This window comes from Myxine glutinosa, chromosome 14, assembly GCF_964187855.1.
Source record: "Myxine glutinosa chromosome 14, kmMyxGlut1.1, whole genome shotgun sequence".
NCBI lineage: Eukaryota > Metazoa > Chordata > Myxini > Myxiniformes > Myxinidae > Myxine > Myxine glutinosa.
This window is the reverse complement of record NC_136274.1, coordinates 73,077,353-73,097,201: the sequence shown is the minus strand read 5'-3', so window position 1 is coordinate 73,097,201 and position 19,849 is coordinate 73,077,353. Positions and strand designations below refer to the sequence as shown.

The window sequence follows — 19,849 nt, the reverse complement described above, 5'->3', positions numbered from 1 at the left end:
CCTTGAGTGGCCCAGTCAGAGCCCTGACCTAAATCGAATGGAAAAGCTGTGGCAAGACTTGAAGATTTCTGACCATAAACGCTCCACATGCAACTTGACTGAGCTTGAACAGTTTTATACAGAAGAATGGGCAAATATTACCCAATCAAGGTGTGCAAAGTTGGTAGAGACCTATCCCAACAGACTCACAAATGTAAATCCTGTCATAGATGCTTCCACCATGTATTAACTCAGGGGGGAGGGGGTGGGGGGTTGGGGGTTCGACACTTATCCAACCAAGATATTCTAGTTTTGTATTTTTAATTAATTTTCTGAAATTTGTAGAATTTGTTTTTCACTTGGAAGTTGTGGGCTACGATGTGTAAATACAGATGGAAAAAGTTTGATTCAATGCATTTTCATTCCAGGCTAAAAAGCAACAAAAGGTGAATATTTTGAAAGGGGGTGTAGACTTTCTATCGGTTCTGTATATATGCACATACAAATCTACCATATAAATACACAAGGTGTGTTTGTGTATTTGTGTGTCTGTTCCCCTTCATAAGGGTAGGTTTTAAAATTTAAAGGCTTTGAGTTGCTCTTTAGGAGGGATTTGAGTGAGGTTTTAATGGGCAATCTTTGAATACGACTGTGTGTCCACCAGTTAAAAGACCTAAAAGACTCTGAGGACCCAAGAGACCCCAAAGACCCAGAAGACCCCAATAACTCCGAAGACCCAAAAGACTCTGAAGACCAAATGGACCCCAAATACCCCAAATACCCTAAATACCCCCAAAGACCCTGAAGACCCAAATACCCTGAAGACTGATTAAGACCCAGAAGTCCCCAAGGATTCTGAAGACCTAAATGACCCCAAAGACCATGAAGACCCAATGGACCCCAAATACCCAACATATCCCAAAGACCCTGAAGACCCACAACACCATGAAGACTGTTTAAGACCCAAAGGACAACAAATACCCAAAAGACCAAAAAGGCCCAAGACCTTTAAAGCCCCAAAAGACCCAAAATACCCCAAGGACCCTTAAATACCTCAAATACCCATAAAGACCATGAAGACCCAAAAAGACCCAAAGACCATTACACACCCAAAATACCTTGAAGACACAAAAGACCCCAAAGAATCTAAAATACCCTGAAGACCCAAAATACCCTGAAGACCCAAAATACCCTGAAGACCCAAAATACCCTGAAGACCCAACACTGAAGACCCAAAATACCCCAAATACCCCAAATACCCAAAAGATCCAGAAGACTGAAAAGACCCAGAAGACCATTAAAGACCCAAAATATCCCAAAGACACCAAAACCCAAAATACCACAAAGACCCTTAAAGACCACGAAGACCGAAAATACCCCAAAAATCCAATTGACCACAAAGACCCAAAATACCCTGAAGACCCAAAAGACCTAAAATACCCAGAAGAACATTAAATCCCGAAAAGACCTTGAAACCCCAAAATACCCCAAGACCCTTAAAGACCAAAAAGACCACAAAATTCCAAAAGACCCAAAATTCCCCAAAGACCCATGAAAACCCAGAAGACCCAAAATAATTAAAAGACTCCAAGACCCTTAAAGACCCAAAATACCACAATGACCCAAAAGTCCCCAAAGAGCGAAAAAAACCCCAAAGACCCTTAAAGACCTTTCACGAGCCTCGATCTTGTATACAAAAAGAAAAAGAAAAAAAAAAAGACCCTTAAAGACCGCAAAGACCACGGTTCCAACCTGCATCGTCAAATAAACTGCTCCAACCCGTCCTTTTTGATGGGTTCTGCACGAGCTATATATATATATATATATATATATATATATATATATATATATATATATATATATCTCGTGCAGTGTCTGTGTTGTGTTGTCACTGAACTACTCCCTCAAACTTTTGTTTCCGTGGTTGTGAAGTGTTTTTAATAACGTTGTTGGTGAGGTGTTTTGAATCATGTGGTGTTGAGGTGTTTTGAATCATGTGCTGGTGAGGTGTTTTGAATTACTTGGTGGTGAAATGTTTTGAATTACGTGGTGGTGAGATGTTTTGAATTACGTCGTAGTGAGGTGTTTTAAATTACGTGGTGGTGAGATGTTTTGAATTACGTGGTGATGAGGTGTTTTATATTATTGTTTGTTAAATAATTGTTTGTATTATGATTGGAGTAAATCATAACACAGCAGCTCAGGTACAGTCATTATCCTCAGCTAAAACAAGCCCGTTCCTCGATAACGATGTGTGGTGAGGCGAGCTTAGCGAGCCGAGCCAATAGTCAGGTTTATGTCAATAAATTATATTTCGTTCAAAATCATGGTAGATTAGCAAACCTATACATTTTTGGAAAGGTTATAGCATAAGGAAACTAAAAATCAATGTTTACATTTGGAGAGATACCTGTATGGCGGCCATTTTGGATTTTCAAAATGGCCACTGTAAAATACATATTTTGTTCTATTTCTGCCTCTAATTACCCTAAAAACTTTTAAAGATATACTAAACCTATATTTTCAGGGACAAGGAATCCAATGAAAGTATCAAATTAGTGCTATGGGGAATGGTAAGACACGAACCAAAGGTTTTGAATTGCAAAATACTGTCTTTATATTCGCGATAAGTTGCATAATCAAATACATGTTATCATTTTGTACAGGCAGTTAATAACATCAAAATGTGTCACAATAATTCATATCACCAAACATACACAGGCAGTCAGCAAAATCATATATACACATGCAGTCGGTATAACTTCACATCTACACAGGCAGTCAATGACAAAATATACACAGGCAGTCAATGGCATCAAACATACACGATTACAGAATATGCCATTTAGAGTTCGTCATCACTGTCCTGTGTGTCGTATCCGACAATATAGTCCGCATCGTTTTCACAGTCCGTTCCACACAAGCAAAGGTCGGTCAAATTGATTGGCAAATCGAATTGGTCGAATGGTCGATCGAATCGAATTCGATGAATCGAATCGAATCGAATCGATCGAATTGGTCGAATGGTCGAATGGTCAATCGAAGTGATTGGACGAATGGTCGAATTGGTCGAATGGAATTGGTCGATTGGTCGAATTGGTCGAATTGGTCGAATCGAATTGGTCGGAATTGGCAAATGTAAACATTGATTTTCAGATTTTCCATGTAATAACGTTTCCAAAAATGTATAGGCTTGCTAATCTACCATGATTTTGAACGAAAAAACATAGTGAACCTGACTACAAGCTAGTGTGTATATATGTATATATATATATATATATATATATATATATATATATATATATATATATATATATATATATATATATATATATATACACATACATATATATATATACATATATATATATATATACATACATATATATATATATACATACATACATACATACATATATATATATATATATATATATATATATATTGTTGCGGTTTTGAGAACCCACACAGGTAACAACATTAAAGGTTAAAGGTTGCACCCCATAGTTAGGCCACAAGCAACACGTCGGTCACCTTAGAGCGTTAGTTATTTCTTCGTATATGTGAGATAAGGCCATTTCCAATAGTTATCATCCTGCAGCCCTCCCTCCAACTGACTCCATTGCTCACTATCCAGTCTGCACCCCATGCCCCATAGCGACCATCCTGTCTGCACCCCATTGCCCCTCGCAGTTTGTTACGCGTTGGGCCGGCAGCGTTAGCTGCCAGTTGCTCGCTCAAACCAGCCAAATGCCACGAGGTAAGGCCTGGAAAAGGGGGCGGAGCGCAAGGGTGGGGGTGTGGCCATGGCAAGTAGCCATCAAGGGCGGAGCCGGTAAGACCTCAACAGCCAATCAGGGCTGAGGCGACATCGCCTGACAGGGTGGGGCTGGACATTCCAGAGGGCTCGCTGGGCGTGGCAATAAAACCCTTTGTGCGAGGCCCCCACCTCAGTTATGAGGAGGGCATGCACTGAGTCAGATCCCCAAGGGAAGCGCTGAGCTCAAGTTATGAGGACGGACGCAACTGCAATCATTGTGAACGAGTTATGAGGAGGACATGCGCTGAGTTATGAGGAGGGCATGCGCTGAATCAGATCCCAAAGGAACGCGCTGAGTTCTGAGTTATGAGGAGCAACGCGTTGAGGACTCGAGTATGAGCAGAGGTTTGAACGACTGCGTTGAAACGTCTGGCGCTAAAGGACTCGTTGGGGAAGGTTCATTGCAGCAGGACTCGAAGGGAGCGAGCATGCTAAAGGGCTTTGTTGGAGAGAGCGCATTGTGAGGACTCGCGGAGAAAGGCGCCCGGTAAAGAAGGGCTTGTTGGAGATCGCTGGTTGGGAATTTGGCTTGGGCTTGCGGTGAGCGAATATCAAGCGCCAGCATTCCTATCACATACGCGGCCGTGAGCCAACATAACCGCTAACCGCTTACCGATCCCCTGATATATAATTGTCTGCCTCGCGCCTCCGCCACGCGGAGAGCTTGCCTACCATCACCATCTGCTTCGTGGTACGAGTCGGGGACCGGAGCGAGCTGTGGACGCCATCGGTGGACCCTCAACCCGACCATCTACAACCCCGTGTGAGTGAGTCTGAGTGTGAACGGGCCCGTGTCCAGGGATAAGTACAAGACTGTATAAGGCTGCCCTGTGTATCTGCTTCTTCCTCATCCCTGTACATTTCTGCTTCTTCTTCCTCTTCTTATTTGTACAAAGTGTGTACCTCTCTTCCTTCCCATACCATTGTAATAAATTCCCTGTTCTTCCTGTTTTTCCTCTTAATTCGACCGTCTTAGTGATTTCTCCATTGGGTAAGCGTGTCACGATTAAGAACCGCTCCAATCGTGTTAGTTCCCGTTAAAGGCCCGAATCGCGGCTCGCTTCGCCCGGCGTGTCCACTAACGCCGTGGTTCGGGTGGGGTTATTTCCTTGCTTCACGGCCGGTGTTAGTACTTAGGTAATAAGACTAATTCGGCTTACAACCCTATTTAACACCGACCGGAAGGAACGTGATAGCCCCGGATCGCGTCGGCTAGTAAAAAGGACAAGGGGATTACCCCCCCCCCCCCTTGATAAGGGGAAGGCCGACGTTGGAGATCCGCAACAATATATATACAAACGGTGTAGGTTGAACTGAACGGTCAAACGGTCGAACGTTGTAGGTTGGTTGTGTTTTTTTTGTTTTTTTGTTTTTTTGTTACTATTGTTGTAAGAAATCAAGATATACAACATTGTCCCAATAGTAGGTTTAATTAAGTTTCGATCTCTGGCAACACCTGTAAGAAATCATCAAGCATTGTATCAGTATTTCATAATCATGGGAGTAGCAATCAATTAGCAATTAGTGCAAGCAAGCCTGTATCATCTAGATATACGCACCATTCGAGTATACACTATCACACAGAACAAATGCCACAGGAATGTCTCGGAGCGATGTTCGTCCGAGTTCTTATAGAAGCCTCTCAGTGGTTGGAGACAGCATAACACCTGGGTTCAACTTAGACACAATTTCATTACATTCTCCCCGCCGTTAAAACTACACTTCCGCTAAGGCAGAAATCAAGCTAGCAGCACATAGTAGCAGAGTAATATCAGTGAGCAGCAGTTGCCAGTCCATGTCAGTCAGACCCAACCATAGCGGTCGGGGCAGTGAATCTCTCTCCCGGCGCGGGTCCGGTAACTACCGGGTACTACATCCCCAAGACCAGAGTCCCCCGCATCAGAGTAGCCGCCTAAGTCGGGTGACGGCGGTGGCCCCACAGGGCTAGCCGGATAGGGTGCATGTAGCGGTGAGGAAGCCGGCAGATACTCCATAGGCTGGTCAATGGGCGGATCAACGGAATTGTAAGCCGGTTCGTCAACTTCCCTGCATGGGGCCAGGTAGCGTACTGAGACCGTCGACTCCCGTCCATTGGGCAACAACACACGAGCGTGCTCGGGGTTAGCTTGGAGAACCTGCACCTTATCCACCAGCGGGTCATATTTACTCATGCGAACTGCCCGTTTGAGAAAAGCCGGTCCCGGCTCAGCAAGCCAACCCGGTAAAGGTCGGGCACTACCCGAATACCTCGGGTAACGAAACATCCGTTCGTGGGGAATTTGATTGGTAGCAGTACACAATAAAGTCCTGATCGAGTTTAATGCCCCGGGTAGTGACCAAGCCCATTTGTCTAGTCCTCGGCCGCGGGACTTAAGACTCAGAGTAACGGCACTCCATATAATGCCATTAAAGCGTTCGACCTGTCCATTCGCCTGTGGCCTATACGGAGTAGTATAGCTAGAAGCGACATTATGCTGGAGCAAGAAGTTCCTCACTTCCTGGGACAAGAACACCGCGCCTCGATCGGTATGCACATAGGCCGGATTCCCAAACATAGAAAACAAGTTCTGCAAGCACCGGATAACAGTACCCGACGACATATCTCCGCACGGGAAAGCAAAAGGGAATCTAGAGAACTCATCAACGATCGTGAGTAGATAACGATAATTACTCGAAGCCGGTGACGCCGGCAATGGTCCTTTGAAATCCATCGCCAATCTATCCCACGGCCTAGTGGCTTGGACTAGCGTGCCCATAGGAGGGTTGTAGAAGCGAGGTTTGAGTTCAGCGCATACGGAACAAGTGCGACAGAGCTGACGAATATCCTCAACGGAATAGGGCAAGTTACGACTGCACACGTAATGAGCGAAACGCGTCACACCGGGATGGCACAAGTTGTCATGAAGAATGCGCAGGTCCTCAAAAGAGGTGAGGCTCACACACATCGCCGGCCCATCGGCAACAAGGTTATCCCGCCCTGGGCGATATTTGATTGTGTAGCAGAAATCAGCGAGCTCGATCCGCCAGCGAGTGATTTTCTCATTCTTAATGCGTTGAGGTTGAGCATGCTGCGTGTTGTACATAAATGCAACGCTCTGTTGATCTGTGATAATTTGGAAACATCGTCCAAGCAAATAGGGACGCCAACACCTGATCGACTCGACAATGGCATACGCCTCCTTTTCGACTGATGAATGCCGCCGTTCCACGGAGGAGAGAGTCCTTGAAAAGAAGGCCACAGGGCGCCCCCCCCCCCCCACCCCCTGAGAGAGTGTCGCAGCTATCGCATGATCCGACGCATCGCTTTCCAAAATAAAGGATTTATTTTCGTCAATCGTTGACACAGCGGCGCCAGCGATGTCGGACTTAAGGCCATGAAAAGCGGCCTTGGCAGCGAGACTCATGGGGAACGCATCGCAATCCACAAGTGGGCGGAGCTTCATGGAAAATTTTTGAACCCACTTGGAATAATGAGCAAACAGCCCGAGAGCACGCTTAAATGAAGCACGATCGCAGGGCGGGGCCATGTCGAGCAAGGGTCGCAGACGCGCCTTATCCGGAGCGACAGAGCCGTGGGTCACGGTGTACCCCAGGAGATCTATTGTGCGAGCAGAGTAGCGACATTTAGCCTCATTCATAGTCAAGCGATACCTGTGCGCGACCTCGAGGAAGCGCTTCAGATGAGCAGCATGATGTTCTTTGTCATACCCGCAAACCGTGAGATTATCCAGATAAACAAAGACATCGGTTAAGTTCTCCTAAGCGATGAGGTCGTCCATGGCCCTTTGAAAACACGCAACCCTATTCGTGACCCCGAAAGGTAGCCGGGTGAACTGGTACAACTTCTGGCCTGATTTGAATGCAGTACAGATGCGATCCGCCGCGGAGATGGGGATCTGATGATATGCACTACGGAGATCGAGAGTGCTCTAGACCGAGTACTGTGCCACCTGTCGTACCAGGGAGTCAATTCCCGGGAGTGGGTTAGCATCCAATTGGGTAAACCGATTAATCGTCTGCGAATAGTCGATTACCATGCGTTTGCGATGTGATTCGGTCCATACCACCAGAACTTGGGCCAGCCAAGGCGACCGACTAGGTTCTATGATACCTTCCTTTAGTAGCTGCGCAGTCTCTTCCACAATGAATTGCGTTTCAGCTCGTGAGTAGCGTCGCGATTTAACCGCAACAGGTGTACAGTCTGAGGTCATATTGGGAAACAGCGACAGTGGTTCAATTTCCATCCCTGCAAGAGCACACACAGCAAGAGTATCAGTACCACCAAATTCCATTTCCAAGCGCCCATCTCGCTGGAGAAAATCATGTCCTAACAAAACTTTTGCACATAATACTGGTAAGACCATTAAATGCACATCCGGAAACATTCGACCCTTAATGACAAGCTTCAGACAACATTCCCCCTTTGTGCTAAGCCATAGCCCCTGAGAATCCATGAAGATTCTGCGTCTTGTCCCAAGAATCGGCCATCCATGTCTCTGTACAAGTCGAAAATCAACATAACTATCAGTGGATCCTGTGTCAATTAAAGCATTTGCAAAAATTCCTTCAATCATGAGTGGGATAATCGCACGTGACAGGCCAGGTGGCCGTGTAGATGTCGAATCGTCAAGAGTGGATCCGATTTTGGAGGCGCTCGAGCGATCCTATTTTGGAGGTGCCATTGAATTTGCTTGTAGGCCAGTCGTGCCGCCTCCAGAGGGCGCTCGTGCCACGCGCGAAGATCCCAGCTTTCGTGTAGTCAAAGTAGCTTGTAGGTCGATCGTGCCGCCTCCGGAGGGTGCTCGTGCCACGCGCGGAGTTTCGAAGCCAACGTTCACCGATCAGGTGGCCGATCCCGGAAGTTGGCTGGGCGTTGAAAGAATTCCTGTCAAGGACGGTCGTGTCGCGTACTGAAGTGATTGAGCGAATTGTTTAGTTGGCGCGGCGAGTCTCATCAAGGTCGAGCTCTCAGCTCGGGGCCCACGGAGAGGGGCGATCCCACTCAAGGTCGGGCGAGGCACGCTGTGCGCCGTTCGTACCGCGGGCGCAGAGATAAGCACATTCAACGTCGAGCAAGCTCGCCGGCCTGGCGAAGCTCGACAAACTTTTGCAAAGTGGCCCGTCTTTGTGCACAAATGACACTTTGCTTCCTCAGCCGGACAAACTGACCTGAGATGGTTCCGGTTCCCGCAGAAATAGCACTTAGCGTAACTTCCTGGCTTGGGTCCGGCAGCAACTGCCGCCGTCAACCCCGGATCGTGATCCTCGAGTGTCTGTTGTCCCCGATTCCGGCGGAGGTGCAGGTGCTGCGTCCTCGAGCTCGGTGGTAGCTCTCTCCGGTCGTGTCTGTCAAGATATCCCCGCAGTGACATATGGGCGTTCATACGCGTCGGATTGTTCCCGTGCTTCGGTGTATACGTGAGATAACCAAAGTGCTTCTTCTAGGGTCAAGTCGGATGCTTCAAGTAGTCTTTGTCTGACGACCGGCGATCTTAGTCCTGAGACGAAAGCATCGCGGACAAGGTCATCACAGACTTGTTCATGGGTGCGTACCGTAGGGGTACTGTCCTTCACTAGCTGTCGGAGGTCTTGAGCGAATTGGTCTGAGGTCTCCGTGGGCTATTGTCGACGAGACGCAAGCAAATGTCTGGAGTAGACCACGCTTCGTTTTTTAATGTAGCTACGTTTCAGCTCGGCCACAGCAGCATCGTACGTCGCGTACTGTTCAATGGACATGTACACCGTATGGTGCACCTTGGATTGCAGCACGACGAGCCGCGTGTCTGCAGTGATTCCCTCCTGGGAATTGAATTGATTAGTCAAGATTTTCAGCCAATGTGTCAGCTGCGCGGCCGCGTACGTCGCCTGGGGATCCGCGCCGAAGACTGGAACTTGGATTAGCTTATGAGCCAATGTCGTACTCGTTCGAGACGAAGAGAGGAAACTGAATTAATTGTTGTAAGAAATCAAGATATACAACATTGTCCCAATAGTAGGTTTAATTCAGTTTCGATCTCTGGCAACACCTGTAAGAAATCATCAAGCATTGTATCAGTATTTCATAATCATGGGAGTAGCAATCAATTAGCAATTAGTGCAAGCAAGCCTGTATCATCTAGATATATGCACCATTCGAGTATATACTATCACACAGAACAAATGCCACAGGAATGTCTCGGAGCGATGTTCGTCCGAGTTCTTATAGAAGCCTCTCAGTGGCTGGAGACAGCATAACACCTGGGTTCAACTGAGACACAATTTCATTGCAACTATTATTATTTCTTATTTTGTGTATGTGAGTGAGTGAGTGGGTGAGGGTGTGTGTTTTTGCATGAATGAATTTTTGCATGAGTGTGTGTTTTTGTATGTTGAGTGGTGTATGTTGTAAGGGTAGGTGGTTGGTTGGTGTTGTGTATGTATGTGTGTGCATGTGTGTGTATGAATGATCTGGTGTGTTTTGTTGGTCCATATATATGTTGTTGCGGATCTCCAACGTCGGCCTCCCCCTTATCAAGGGGGGATTAATCCCCTTGTCTTTTTACTAGCCGACGCGATCCTGGGGCTATCACGTTCCTTCCGGTCAGCGCTGAATAGGGTGGTTGGTCGAATTGGTCCTATTACCTAAGTACCAGCGCCTTCCCGGAAGCAAGGAAATAACCCCACCCGAACCACGGCGTTAGTGGACACGCCGAGCGATTAGCGAGCCGCGATTCGGGCTGTTAACAGGTACTAAACCCGATTCGAGCGGTTGTCAATCGTGCCACGCGTACCCAAATGAGAAATCACGAAGACGATCGAATTAAGAGGAAAACATGAAGAACAGGTAATTTATTCACACTTTGTACAAATAAGAAGAGGAAGAAAAAGAAAGAATGTACAGGGAAGAGGCAGAAGCAGATACACAGGGCAGCCTTATACAGTCTTATACTTATCCCTCGACACGGGCCCGTTCACACTCAGACTCACTCTCAGACTCACTCACACGGGGATGTAGATGGTCGGGTTGAGGGTCCACCGATGGCGTCCACAGCTCGCTCCTGTCCCCGACTCGTACCACGAAGCAGATGGTGCGGTAGACGGTAGACGACGGGCGAGATCGCCGCGTCGGTGGCGCGGATCGGACAGTTATACTGGGGGGGGTGGTAGGCTGGCGATTATCTGCGTTTGTAATAGTTGTACCGGCGCCTTTATACGCTCTCCCGGTATCGCTTGGCACAATCCGCCACTTCCCCAATGATGTTACCAAAGCGCCTTTCCACAAAAGTCCTTCGATGCGTTTATGCCAATGCTTGGCTTCCCTCGCGAGTCCTTTACAACGCTGCAGTCCTGCCAATGCTTGGCTTTCCTCACGAGTCCTTCACAACGCTGCAGTCCTTCGGCAGTCCTTCTCATGCGAGCTCACCCAGTCAGTCCTTTGTAAAGCGCAATCAGTCCTTTCAATGCTTGTCACAGCGCGTCTCTCCTCATAACTCGTTACATGAATCAAGCGCCTCTCCCATCATAACTCTCTCACAAATGATTGCAGTTGCGTCCGTCCTCATAACTCGTTCACAACCCAAGCGCCTCTCCCATCATAACTCAGCACTCCGAACCGACTCTCATAACTCGAGCTCGTAACTCATCGCACGTCCTCCTCATAACTGAGGTGGGGGCCTCGCGCGAAGGGTTTTATTGCCACGCCCAGCGAACCCTCTGGAATGTCCAGCCACACCCTGTCAGGCGATGTCACCTCAGCCCTGATTGGCTGTTGAGGTCTTACCGGCTCCGCCCTTGACGGCTGCTTGATGTGGCCACACCCCCACCCTTGTGCTCCGCCCCCTTTTCGGGCCTTACCTCGTGGCATTTGGGCTGGTTTGAGCGAGCAACTGGCAGCTAACGCTGCCGGCCCAACGCGTAACAAACTGCGACGGGCAATGGGGTGCAGACTGGATAGTGCTCAATGGAGTCGGTTGGAGGGAGAGCTGCGAACTGAACGGGGCCTACTCTTATTTGTTTTACACAATGCAGATGCAACTATTGAAAATGGCCTTATCCTAAACACATACTATGAAATAACTAACGTTCTAAGGTGACCTATGTGTTGCTTGTGGCCTAACTATGGGGTGCAACCATTTAACCTTTAATGATATTACCTGTGTGGGTTCTCAAAACTGCAACAATGCACCCCTCCTTTCGCCAGGCTCGTCCCCGAACCGAACCACATACCAGTGAGGACGGCCGGCTTCAAGCAAGGGTCAGGGCTACCTTTTTAACAATTAGTGTGACACTTAGGTGTAGTTTCCCTCTACATTTAACCTAACACCCTGGGTGCGACAGTTTTAAACACTAGATATGTCACACCTGCTGCGTTGTGTACTATCTAACTGACTCACGCCCACAATTTACCGAATTACGGAATTATTTTCAAACTAAACATGAAGCCGGTGGGGAGCATGTTATTTACAAGACTACTACTTATTTACAAAGCTACAACCCAGGATCTGTCTTTTGTGGGAAAAGAAAAGAGATTTTTGAAAAGAGGAAACACAGATTGCACTGCACCAATTTGGGGCAAATGCGCTATAGATTATGGGGTGATGGCGGTGAAAACTAGCCCGGGTGGGTTAGGATATATTGATATAGTCCTTGAGCCAGACCAAAAGTAATGCTCCGGCGGGGGGAGTAATTCTCATTATGATTTTCCATTAGACCAATGTCTCAAGTGTCAGAAAAGGTGTGATGGACATCTGAGAACGGTAGCTTAGTGCCCGGATGGACGCCATCTTTGAAACCACCCAGCTCGAAAATGCCCATTTGGTGGGGTACATTGTTGCACGTGTATCTGGACTTCTATACTAGCTATCGATGTGCGGTTGACGACTAAATATACGTCCGATGTGTACCGTCTAAATAAAAAATAATATGAAGCATTTTGTTTTAGATTAATTATTATAAAAATCAATTATCGAAAAAAAATCATATATTTTTCAATATTTTATTATTAGACTTGTACTTTTTTTAGTGAAACAACACTGGTATGATTTTCCAAATTATGCATTGTGCTACACCGTTTATCTGTCTATAAAAATAACTCAAAAACTAAAACATATCATCCACCACGAGTTTACAACAAATAAATGTAAAGAGGCATAAAATGACTTAGGCCGCCGCTGGCATTATCTATTCTGACGATAACGCAAGTTAGGAATGTCGTACGGAGAGGATTTTAACACCATACGATATCTAATAAGCAGGCGGAAATTGTTACATAGGAAATCTGCACTTTGGTGGCCATCTTGGATTTCAAAATGGCCGCCAATTATATTAATTATTCATTACTAGAGTTTGGAAAGAGTATGGAGCTGATTTTAACACCATACGATGTATATTCCTAATAAGCAAGCGGAGGTATCATTGAACATGTCATGTTTTAGTCAAATAACACCGGTATGATCTTCCAAATTATACATTTTGCTAAACCGTTTATCTGTCTATAAAGATTTTCAGGCAATTTGGCCTGCATTATAATAGAGAACAACATATGCTATACAATATACAGTGCACACAAAGTTAATCATCAGAGTCGCCATCAGAGTCATTGGCATCCTGAGCCACGATAGCATCATCCTGCACCATGTTGGAGCATCCCTGCAGCTTACACACAACAGTGCACTTCAACCCATTCAGTATGCAGGAGCAATCTGACGGTCGACACGTCCTTCTGCATGTGCATGAGATGAGATTCAAGACGACATCTGGAGCTGGTAGACCCGCCATCCATCGGATTGTGAGCGAACCGCCATCATCGAGTTCCCAACCATGTCCTGCTGATGGTGTTGGGACGTCTGTTAGGTTTTCAAGGCTGCGTCGCCAGATAGCCGCCTGATAGTTGGCCCTAAGCGTATGCTGCATCAAGGAGTCTTCACAAGGCGGCAATTGTCCAGATTCGATCTGGCCCTTCTTTGCACAGAACATGTGATAACGGAGCGAATTAACACCGACGATCTTCGTGTTCTTGGCGTACAGCTGACACGTGAAGGCCTGAATGCTATTGAAGACGTCTGTTGGTACATTCCACGAAGATCCCAGATCTGTGAATGCTTGAAGATACAGCTCATTCGCTTGCACAAGCTTCAAAGCCTTTATCTTTCCTTGGCTAGCCAGAGCACTCACAGTGTCACACCCGCTCCATGCATGAAGCCCTGGCAATGCACTGCAAACTCCAGACCCCAATACCGCAGCCAACTTTCCAACGTCGATCATTCTGACTCGAACCTTTGTTCCTCGTCTGATGAAGAGCTGACTATCGATGGTTCTGCTGAGATGAAGACTGATGATCAGAACGTCGGTGTCATCTGCCACTAAGATGATCGTCTTGTAGTGGGTAGCGGCGTGCTTTGCGTGGAGAAACATACGCGTGTCTGCTTCCTCGTGGCTACATTCGAGTGCTTGCCTGTACAACTCGGGGCATTTTTCGTGGAGTTGCGTCATCTGTGCATAGTACACTGGTAGATATCTAGCATAGTTCACCTTGTTCATTGCGAAACACCAAGGGATCACTCTTCTGACACAAGCCAAGTGAAGCATCCAGTCGCCTTCTCTATCCGCACGAATCAACCCCAGCAGGGTCTCTACCATATCAATATACATCATCCAGAAGCGAGCCAGGTCTCCATGTTTGGTTCGCAGAAAATGTAGGTATTTCGCGAACATGTCAAAGCTCTGTACACATGAATCATCATCGAGAGCAGCAGCGAGAGTCTCGTGGCAAACATCCTCCTTGATGCTGCGAATTTTGAGGTCAGTGCTTCGAATCTGGGGTTCCTTGTCAGGATGATTGCTTTCTATCCACACCTGGAAGCCCTTCCAAATGATGCGCATTAGTGCCTCGTACATCAACTTGTGGAGTCGCACAGCACGGTTGTATTGCTTGCCTTCCAGAACCATGTTGATGGAACCTTCAGCGATTACTCCTGACTCAACAGCTACATCCCGAAGGCCTGCATCTCCAAACATTTTCCCAATGCTCGACATGAAGTTACAGATGGTATGGAAGTTCCCCATCATGAGCACGATTCTTCCATATCGATCGACATCTTTCCATGCTATTTCGGTCGCCTTAGCAAATAGTGCCTGGTCTAGCACCACCGGTATACGCTCAAGCTGAAGTGATGACATGATGTTCAGAGCTTCTCTGAGGATTTCTTGCACTGTTGCCATATCTGTGGCAGGCGCGTTTATAGTCGGCAGGTAGCCAACTACATCTTCCGTCACCTGAACACGATCTCTAGTCATGATGTTGAAACCAGTCCACGAACTGATTGTCTGGTCGCATGGTTCCAGCATGCGAGTCATAATCCATACGTGATTTCGGCGCTGCGCAAGGGATGTTGTGCCTGCAAGAGTGTCAGAAAGATCTGCAGGCTTGATTGCAGGTGGGCCCTCTCGTTTCCCACCGCTGTATATTGGAACTAAATCGCTGGATGACGGGATAGATCGCTTCTTATCTGCTTTGGATACTGCCGATGGAGGTTGGGGCGGCAAACACGACTGCGACTTCGGTTGGACGATGATACCGTTGACGCGATGCGATGTTCCGCCACCACTCAGCGATTCCTCTCGCCTGTCGATGTTATCGAATGCTAATACAGTCGGGACCGAAGGGTGCACATGTGACGGAAGTGGTACTGTATCTTTCTCCACACTTGCTAATTTGTCTATGCATAGCGCTGTCTCGATTTCTTCCAGAACTGTGTACGAACATCCGTGCCCGAGTCGATTCAATATTCTGATGACCTCTGTATTACCGGTGAGCGTTTTCATGACCCACGGAAGTAGGACATGCTTCGATGTTCTGATGGTACCCCGGTGTACAGCATTGATGATATCTTGAGCCATCGACCATACCAGTGTGTCGGCACGCGCAGAGCTACCCCCACTCCCGCAAATCAAAGTATGCAGAAATACACGAAGAGAATCTGGTATCTTCACGTAATCTGAAGTGAGTTCTGCTGGCTGAGGCGGCCAACGTTCATTGTAATGAGCATCTTTGATCTGGTGTCGCAGTGAAGTAGCTGCACGCACAATGTTACTTTCACCGTCCGTTCGTTCAAATGCTTTCACTTCTGCTTTCAGGTTTACGCACTCTGCAGCAATCTCTCGCTTTGTCAGATTATCGGCCATCAAGTATACACGGTGTTTCACATTGAAGAAGATGAGCGATTCTCCAAACTCTCTTTGTAATGTGCGCTGCAGATTCTTCTTGATGGAGTCACGAACATCAACTGAAAATGTATCTGAAGACAGGATATCTGTTGCAACATCAACTATTGGAACAATCCTCGGGTTCAAGAACAAGTCAGTGCGAATGAAATTGAATATACATCGTATCATTTCTTTTTTCTCGATATTATCTTCAATGTCAGTTTCTACTTGAGGTTTTTGGGGCCGTGTGTAGTTTCTATAGCAGGAGAAGTGGTAGTGAGCCTCAGCTGCAACCATATCTCGTGTAGTCAATGCCAAAACTCTCTCATCATTGCGAGCTGTCGCAGCATCTCTTATTGTCTTATCTGCTCGAAGTTCAACAGCCAAGACAACTGTTTCACGGGTACGACTGCCTTTTATGAATTTTGAAGCACGCTGGCAAAAAATGCATTTATCATCGTAGACCGTTGAAGTTGATCCTGTCTCTTCCCGTGATGATCGCCGTCGCACCGCATCGCCAGTATCAACTGAAGAACTTCTATCTGCATTGGTCAAAGTAGCTAGGTGGTTTTTGTGAGTGAAGTCTGATCTACAAGCCCTATGGTATAATATTGGAATATTAGGAAGTTCAACTGCGCCTTCTTGGACTAGCTTTAGAATTGGATAAAAGTTTCTAACTGCGGCTGCGTCACACAATGTCTTCCAAGAACTGTTGCCCGCTGCCTTGCTTCGTTCAGAGAGTGGCGACTTCTTGCTGCACAGGATGCACGTTCCGGACTCAGGTTCAATCTTCGCCCGTTTCGCCTCGACACCGGCCATCTCAGCTGAAAGAACAAAAAGACTGACGTTAGATTACTCCGATATCCGAAAAGCTCGCCAGCTTACATAGACATACTCATCCAAGTCAGTGAACATGTTAGATGGCGCCACAATACAACTCTATAATAGAGTTGTATGTGGCGCCATCTAACATGTTCACTTTTAGTTCTTAAGCCACCCACCCCCCCCCCCCCCCCCTCAGAAATTAATCAGGTCACCGCAACAAATCTCAGACTGAGATATAGAATATAGAATATAGATATAGAATAGACTGACGTCACTTTCGGCACTGGGTTCTGTGGGTTGATTATCGGCGGGAAATTCCAACTGACATAGTTTCGGTTTGTGGAAAGTGCATGCCTTTTCATATATTTTTTGTGTAAACTCGTGGTGGATGATATGTTTTAGTTTTTGAGTTATTTTTATAGACAGATAAACGGTGTAGCACAATGCATAATTTGGAAAATCATACCAGTGTGGTTTCACTAAAAAAAGTACAAGTCTAATAATAAAATATTGAAAAATATATGATTTTTTTTCGATAATTGATTTTTATAATAATTAATCTAAAACAAAATGCTTCATATTATTTTTTATTTAGACGGTACACATCGGACGTATATTTAGTCGTCAACCGCACATCGATAGCTAGTATAGAAGTCCAGATACACGTGCAACAATGTACCCCACCAAATGGGCATTTTCGAGCTGGGTGGTTTCAAAGATGGCGTCCATCCGGGCACTAAGCTACCGTTCTCAGATGTCCATCACACCTTTTCTGACACTTGAGACATTGGTCTAATGGAAAATCATAATGAGAATTACTCCCCCCGCCGGAGCATTCACTTCAAAATTTGGCCGGTTGGCTCAAGGACTAATAGGGATCTAGCGAAGATGACATTAGGTAACGTTAAGATTAGTTAGTGACTGATACCGTGGGGACGCAGGTAGTTTAGTGTGGATGATAATGACGTGGGAGCGCAATAGTTTAAAGGGACGACTGGGAAGCGCAAGTTTCAGAGGGGAGTAGTTAGCTGAGATGATGCCGTGTGTGTGAGGATTGAACAGGTGTGATGGCACAGGTGTGCAACTGAACGGGTGTATGTATGGAGCAGTGTATGAGGGAGTAGTGGTGATTGCGTGTTGTGCTGACCAAATGGTCCAGGAAGAAAGGAGGGTGCAGGTGGCACCAGGTGTGAGGTGATTGCACAGGTGTGCAACAACAGGTGTATGTGGCTATGTGGAATAAATGGTATGGAGTATTGGAATGGATGGTCGTGGAGTGAGTATGGTGGAAATTGTGGAGTGGAGTGGATGGTGCGAAGGTGTGAATGGGGGAAGAGTGGACCCCCATCACGGATACCCGGGGCGGGTAGTGTAAGTGTTAGGTAGAGGGTATAGGTAAATTGTGGTTGGATATTGGCATCTGTGGTGTGGGTGAAAGAATGGTCTTTGGATGGGTGCATTAGTGTTGTGGAAATGGCTGGGCGTGTAGCCTGTTAGTGTGTGTAGTTGGTTTGGGCACTCCACCACTGTGAGGATGTCGGCCAGGTGAGGCCGCAGGTGGGCTCTGGGAGCCGGTAGTTGTGGATGGGGCCCAAGGACCCGGAGGACGGACCCGGGTAGCCCAGTGCCAGAGGGCACCGAGTGGGGTGACAGAGCCAGGAGGGGCTGTCCCCAGTTAGTTAGGTTAGGGTGAGGAGCTAGGTAAGCTCGGGTGGCAACTGCAGTGGTGGAGGTGTGCAGGTGGGTAGACCTGCTGGGAGAGCTACACGTCGCAGCCCAGAAATTGTGCGAGGGCACCGGGAGATGAATCGGGGGAGTGAGACCCCAAATTGAGAAGCACCACAGTTTGGTCAATGGGAATTGGGTTTTAGAACCCATAGTGTAAGTGGCCAATGGATTGGCAGGGAAAGACCCCGGGTAGTGTAAAGTGTGTTAAAATCATTTAGAGGATAGTTAGGATGAAGGATCTCCTCGCACCATCTGCATCCACTCACCTGGGGTGACAGGTACTCCGCACCATGCCATGTTTAATTATATTTGATGCAAATGTTTTGGATTGTGAGACGCATCATGACGTGGGTGTGACATTGTGCTTGATGTTCCATCTCTTCCTCCTTATGAGGATTGATGACGAATTGGGTGATGGCAAATTTTGGATAGTGGGATTGTGGTGACGAATTTGGTATAGAGAAATATGGGGAAGACGTGACAGTAGTGACGAATTTGTAAATGGGTAGATTTTTGTACATATGGGGTAAGGGCAAGGGTAGTGTAGGTGACAGGGGGGTGACGTACGGTAGGGACGAGCTTTCTCACTTCGCCCTCCGTACGCATTTTGCCTTGCATTGCCTTATTGATGTGTACCCTTGTGACCTTACCCCTCGCTCAATTGTCTCTTTTGTCTCCCACATGACCTGTGCGCCATTGGGGGCCGAGGGGAGCGTGCGTGAGGTGGCCATTGTGCGCACGAGATTCCCAGAACCAGCATGCATTGCGTTGATGTACCACTTTATGGACCGCTGTTCTGCGGCCAAGTACCACTTGATGGACCCCAGGTTCTGGGGCAGGGCACCTCTGTTGGAGACCGGCCATAGTGGCCAGGGAATCTTGCTTGCGGACCTCGGTAAGGTGGCACCTATGCCAAACAGGTGGACCACCCTTAGTTGGACCCTGTTGCCCTAAATAAAAATGGACACGGTTGGTGCTTTTTATATTTCCAAGTAGGCCGCATGAAGCCAGAAGACGTCGGGAAGAACATCGGCCCAGCAGCGAAAGAGAAGACCACCACCAGTTGTTTTGTTGTGTTTATTATGAACCATGGTGACTGCGCACCGAGTGGTGCTTTTGGTGCCTTGTGGTGCTTTTGGTGCTTTTGGGTGCTTTGGTGGTATTGGTACTGGTGCATCGATGCAATGCGTGCTGTCTCCTCCCTCCCAACAGGAATTTCTTTTTCTTGTTCCCTAAAAAAAAAAAAAAACACAGGTCCTGGGTTGCGTTGTAAATAAGAAATAACGTCATTGTAAATAATGCTCCCCACCGTAA

At 47.0% G+C, this 19,849-nt stretch overlaps 1 protein-coding gene across 1 annotated transcript in view; it reads left to right on the top strand.

Annotated features, from left to right (window-relative positions):
• Positions 1-19,849, top strand: part of LOC137415355 (integrin alpha-M) — a 393,088-nt gene that overhangs the window by 288,948 nt on the left and 84,291 nt on the right. The window lies entirely within an intron of this gene.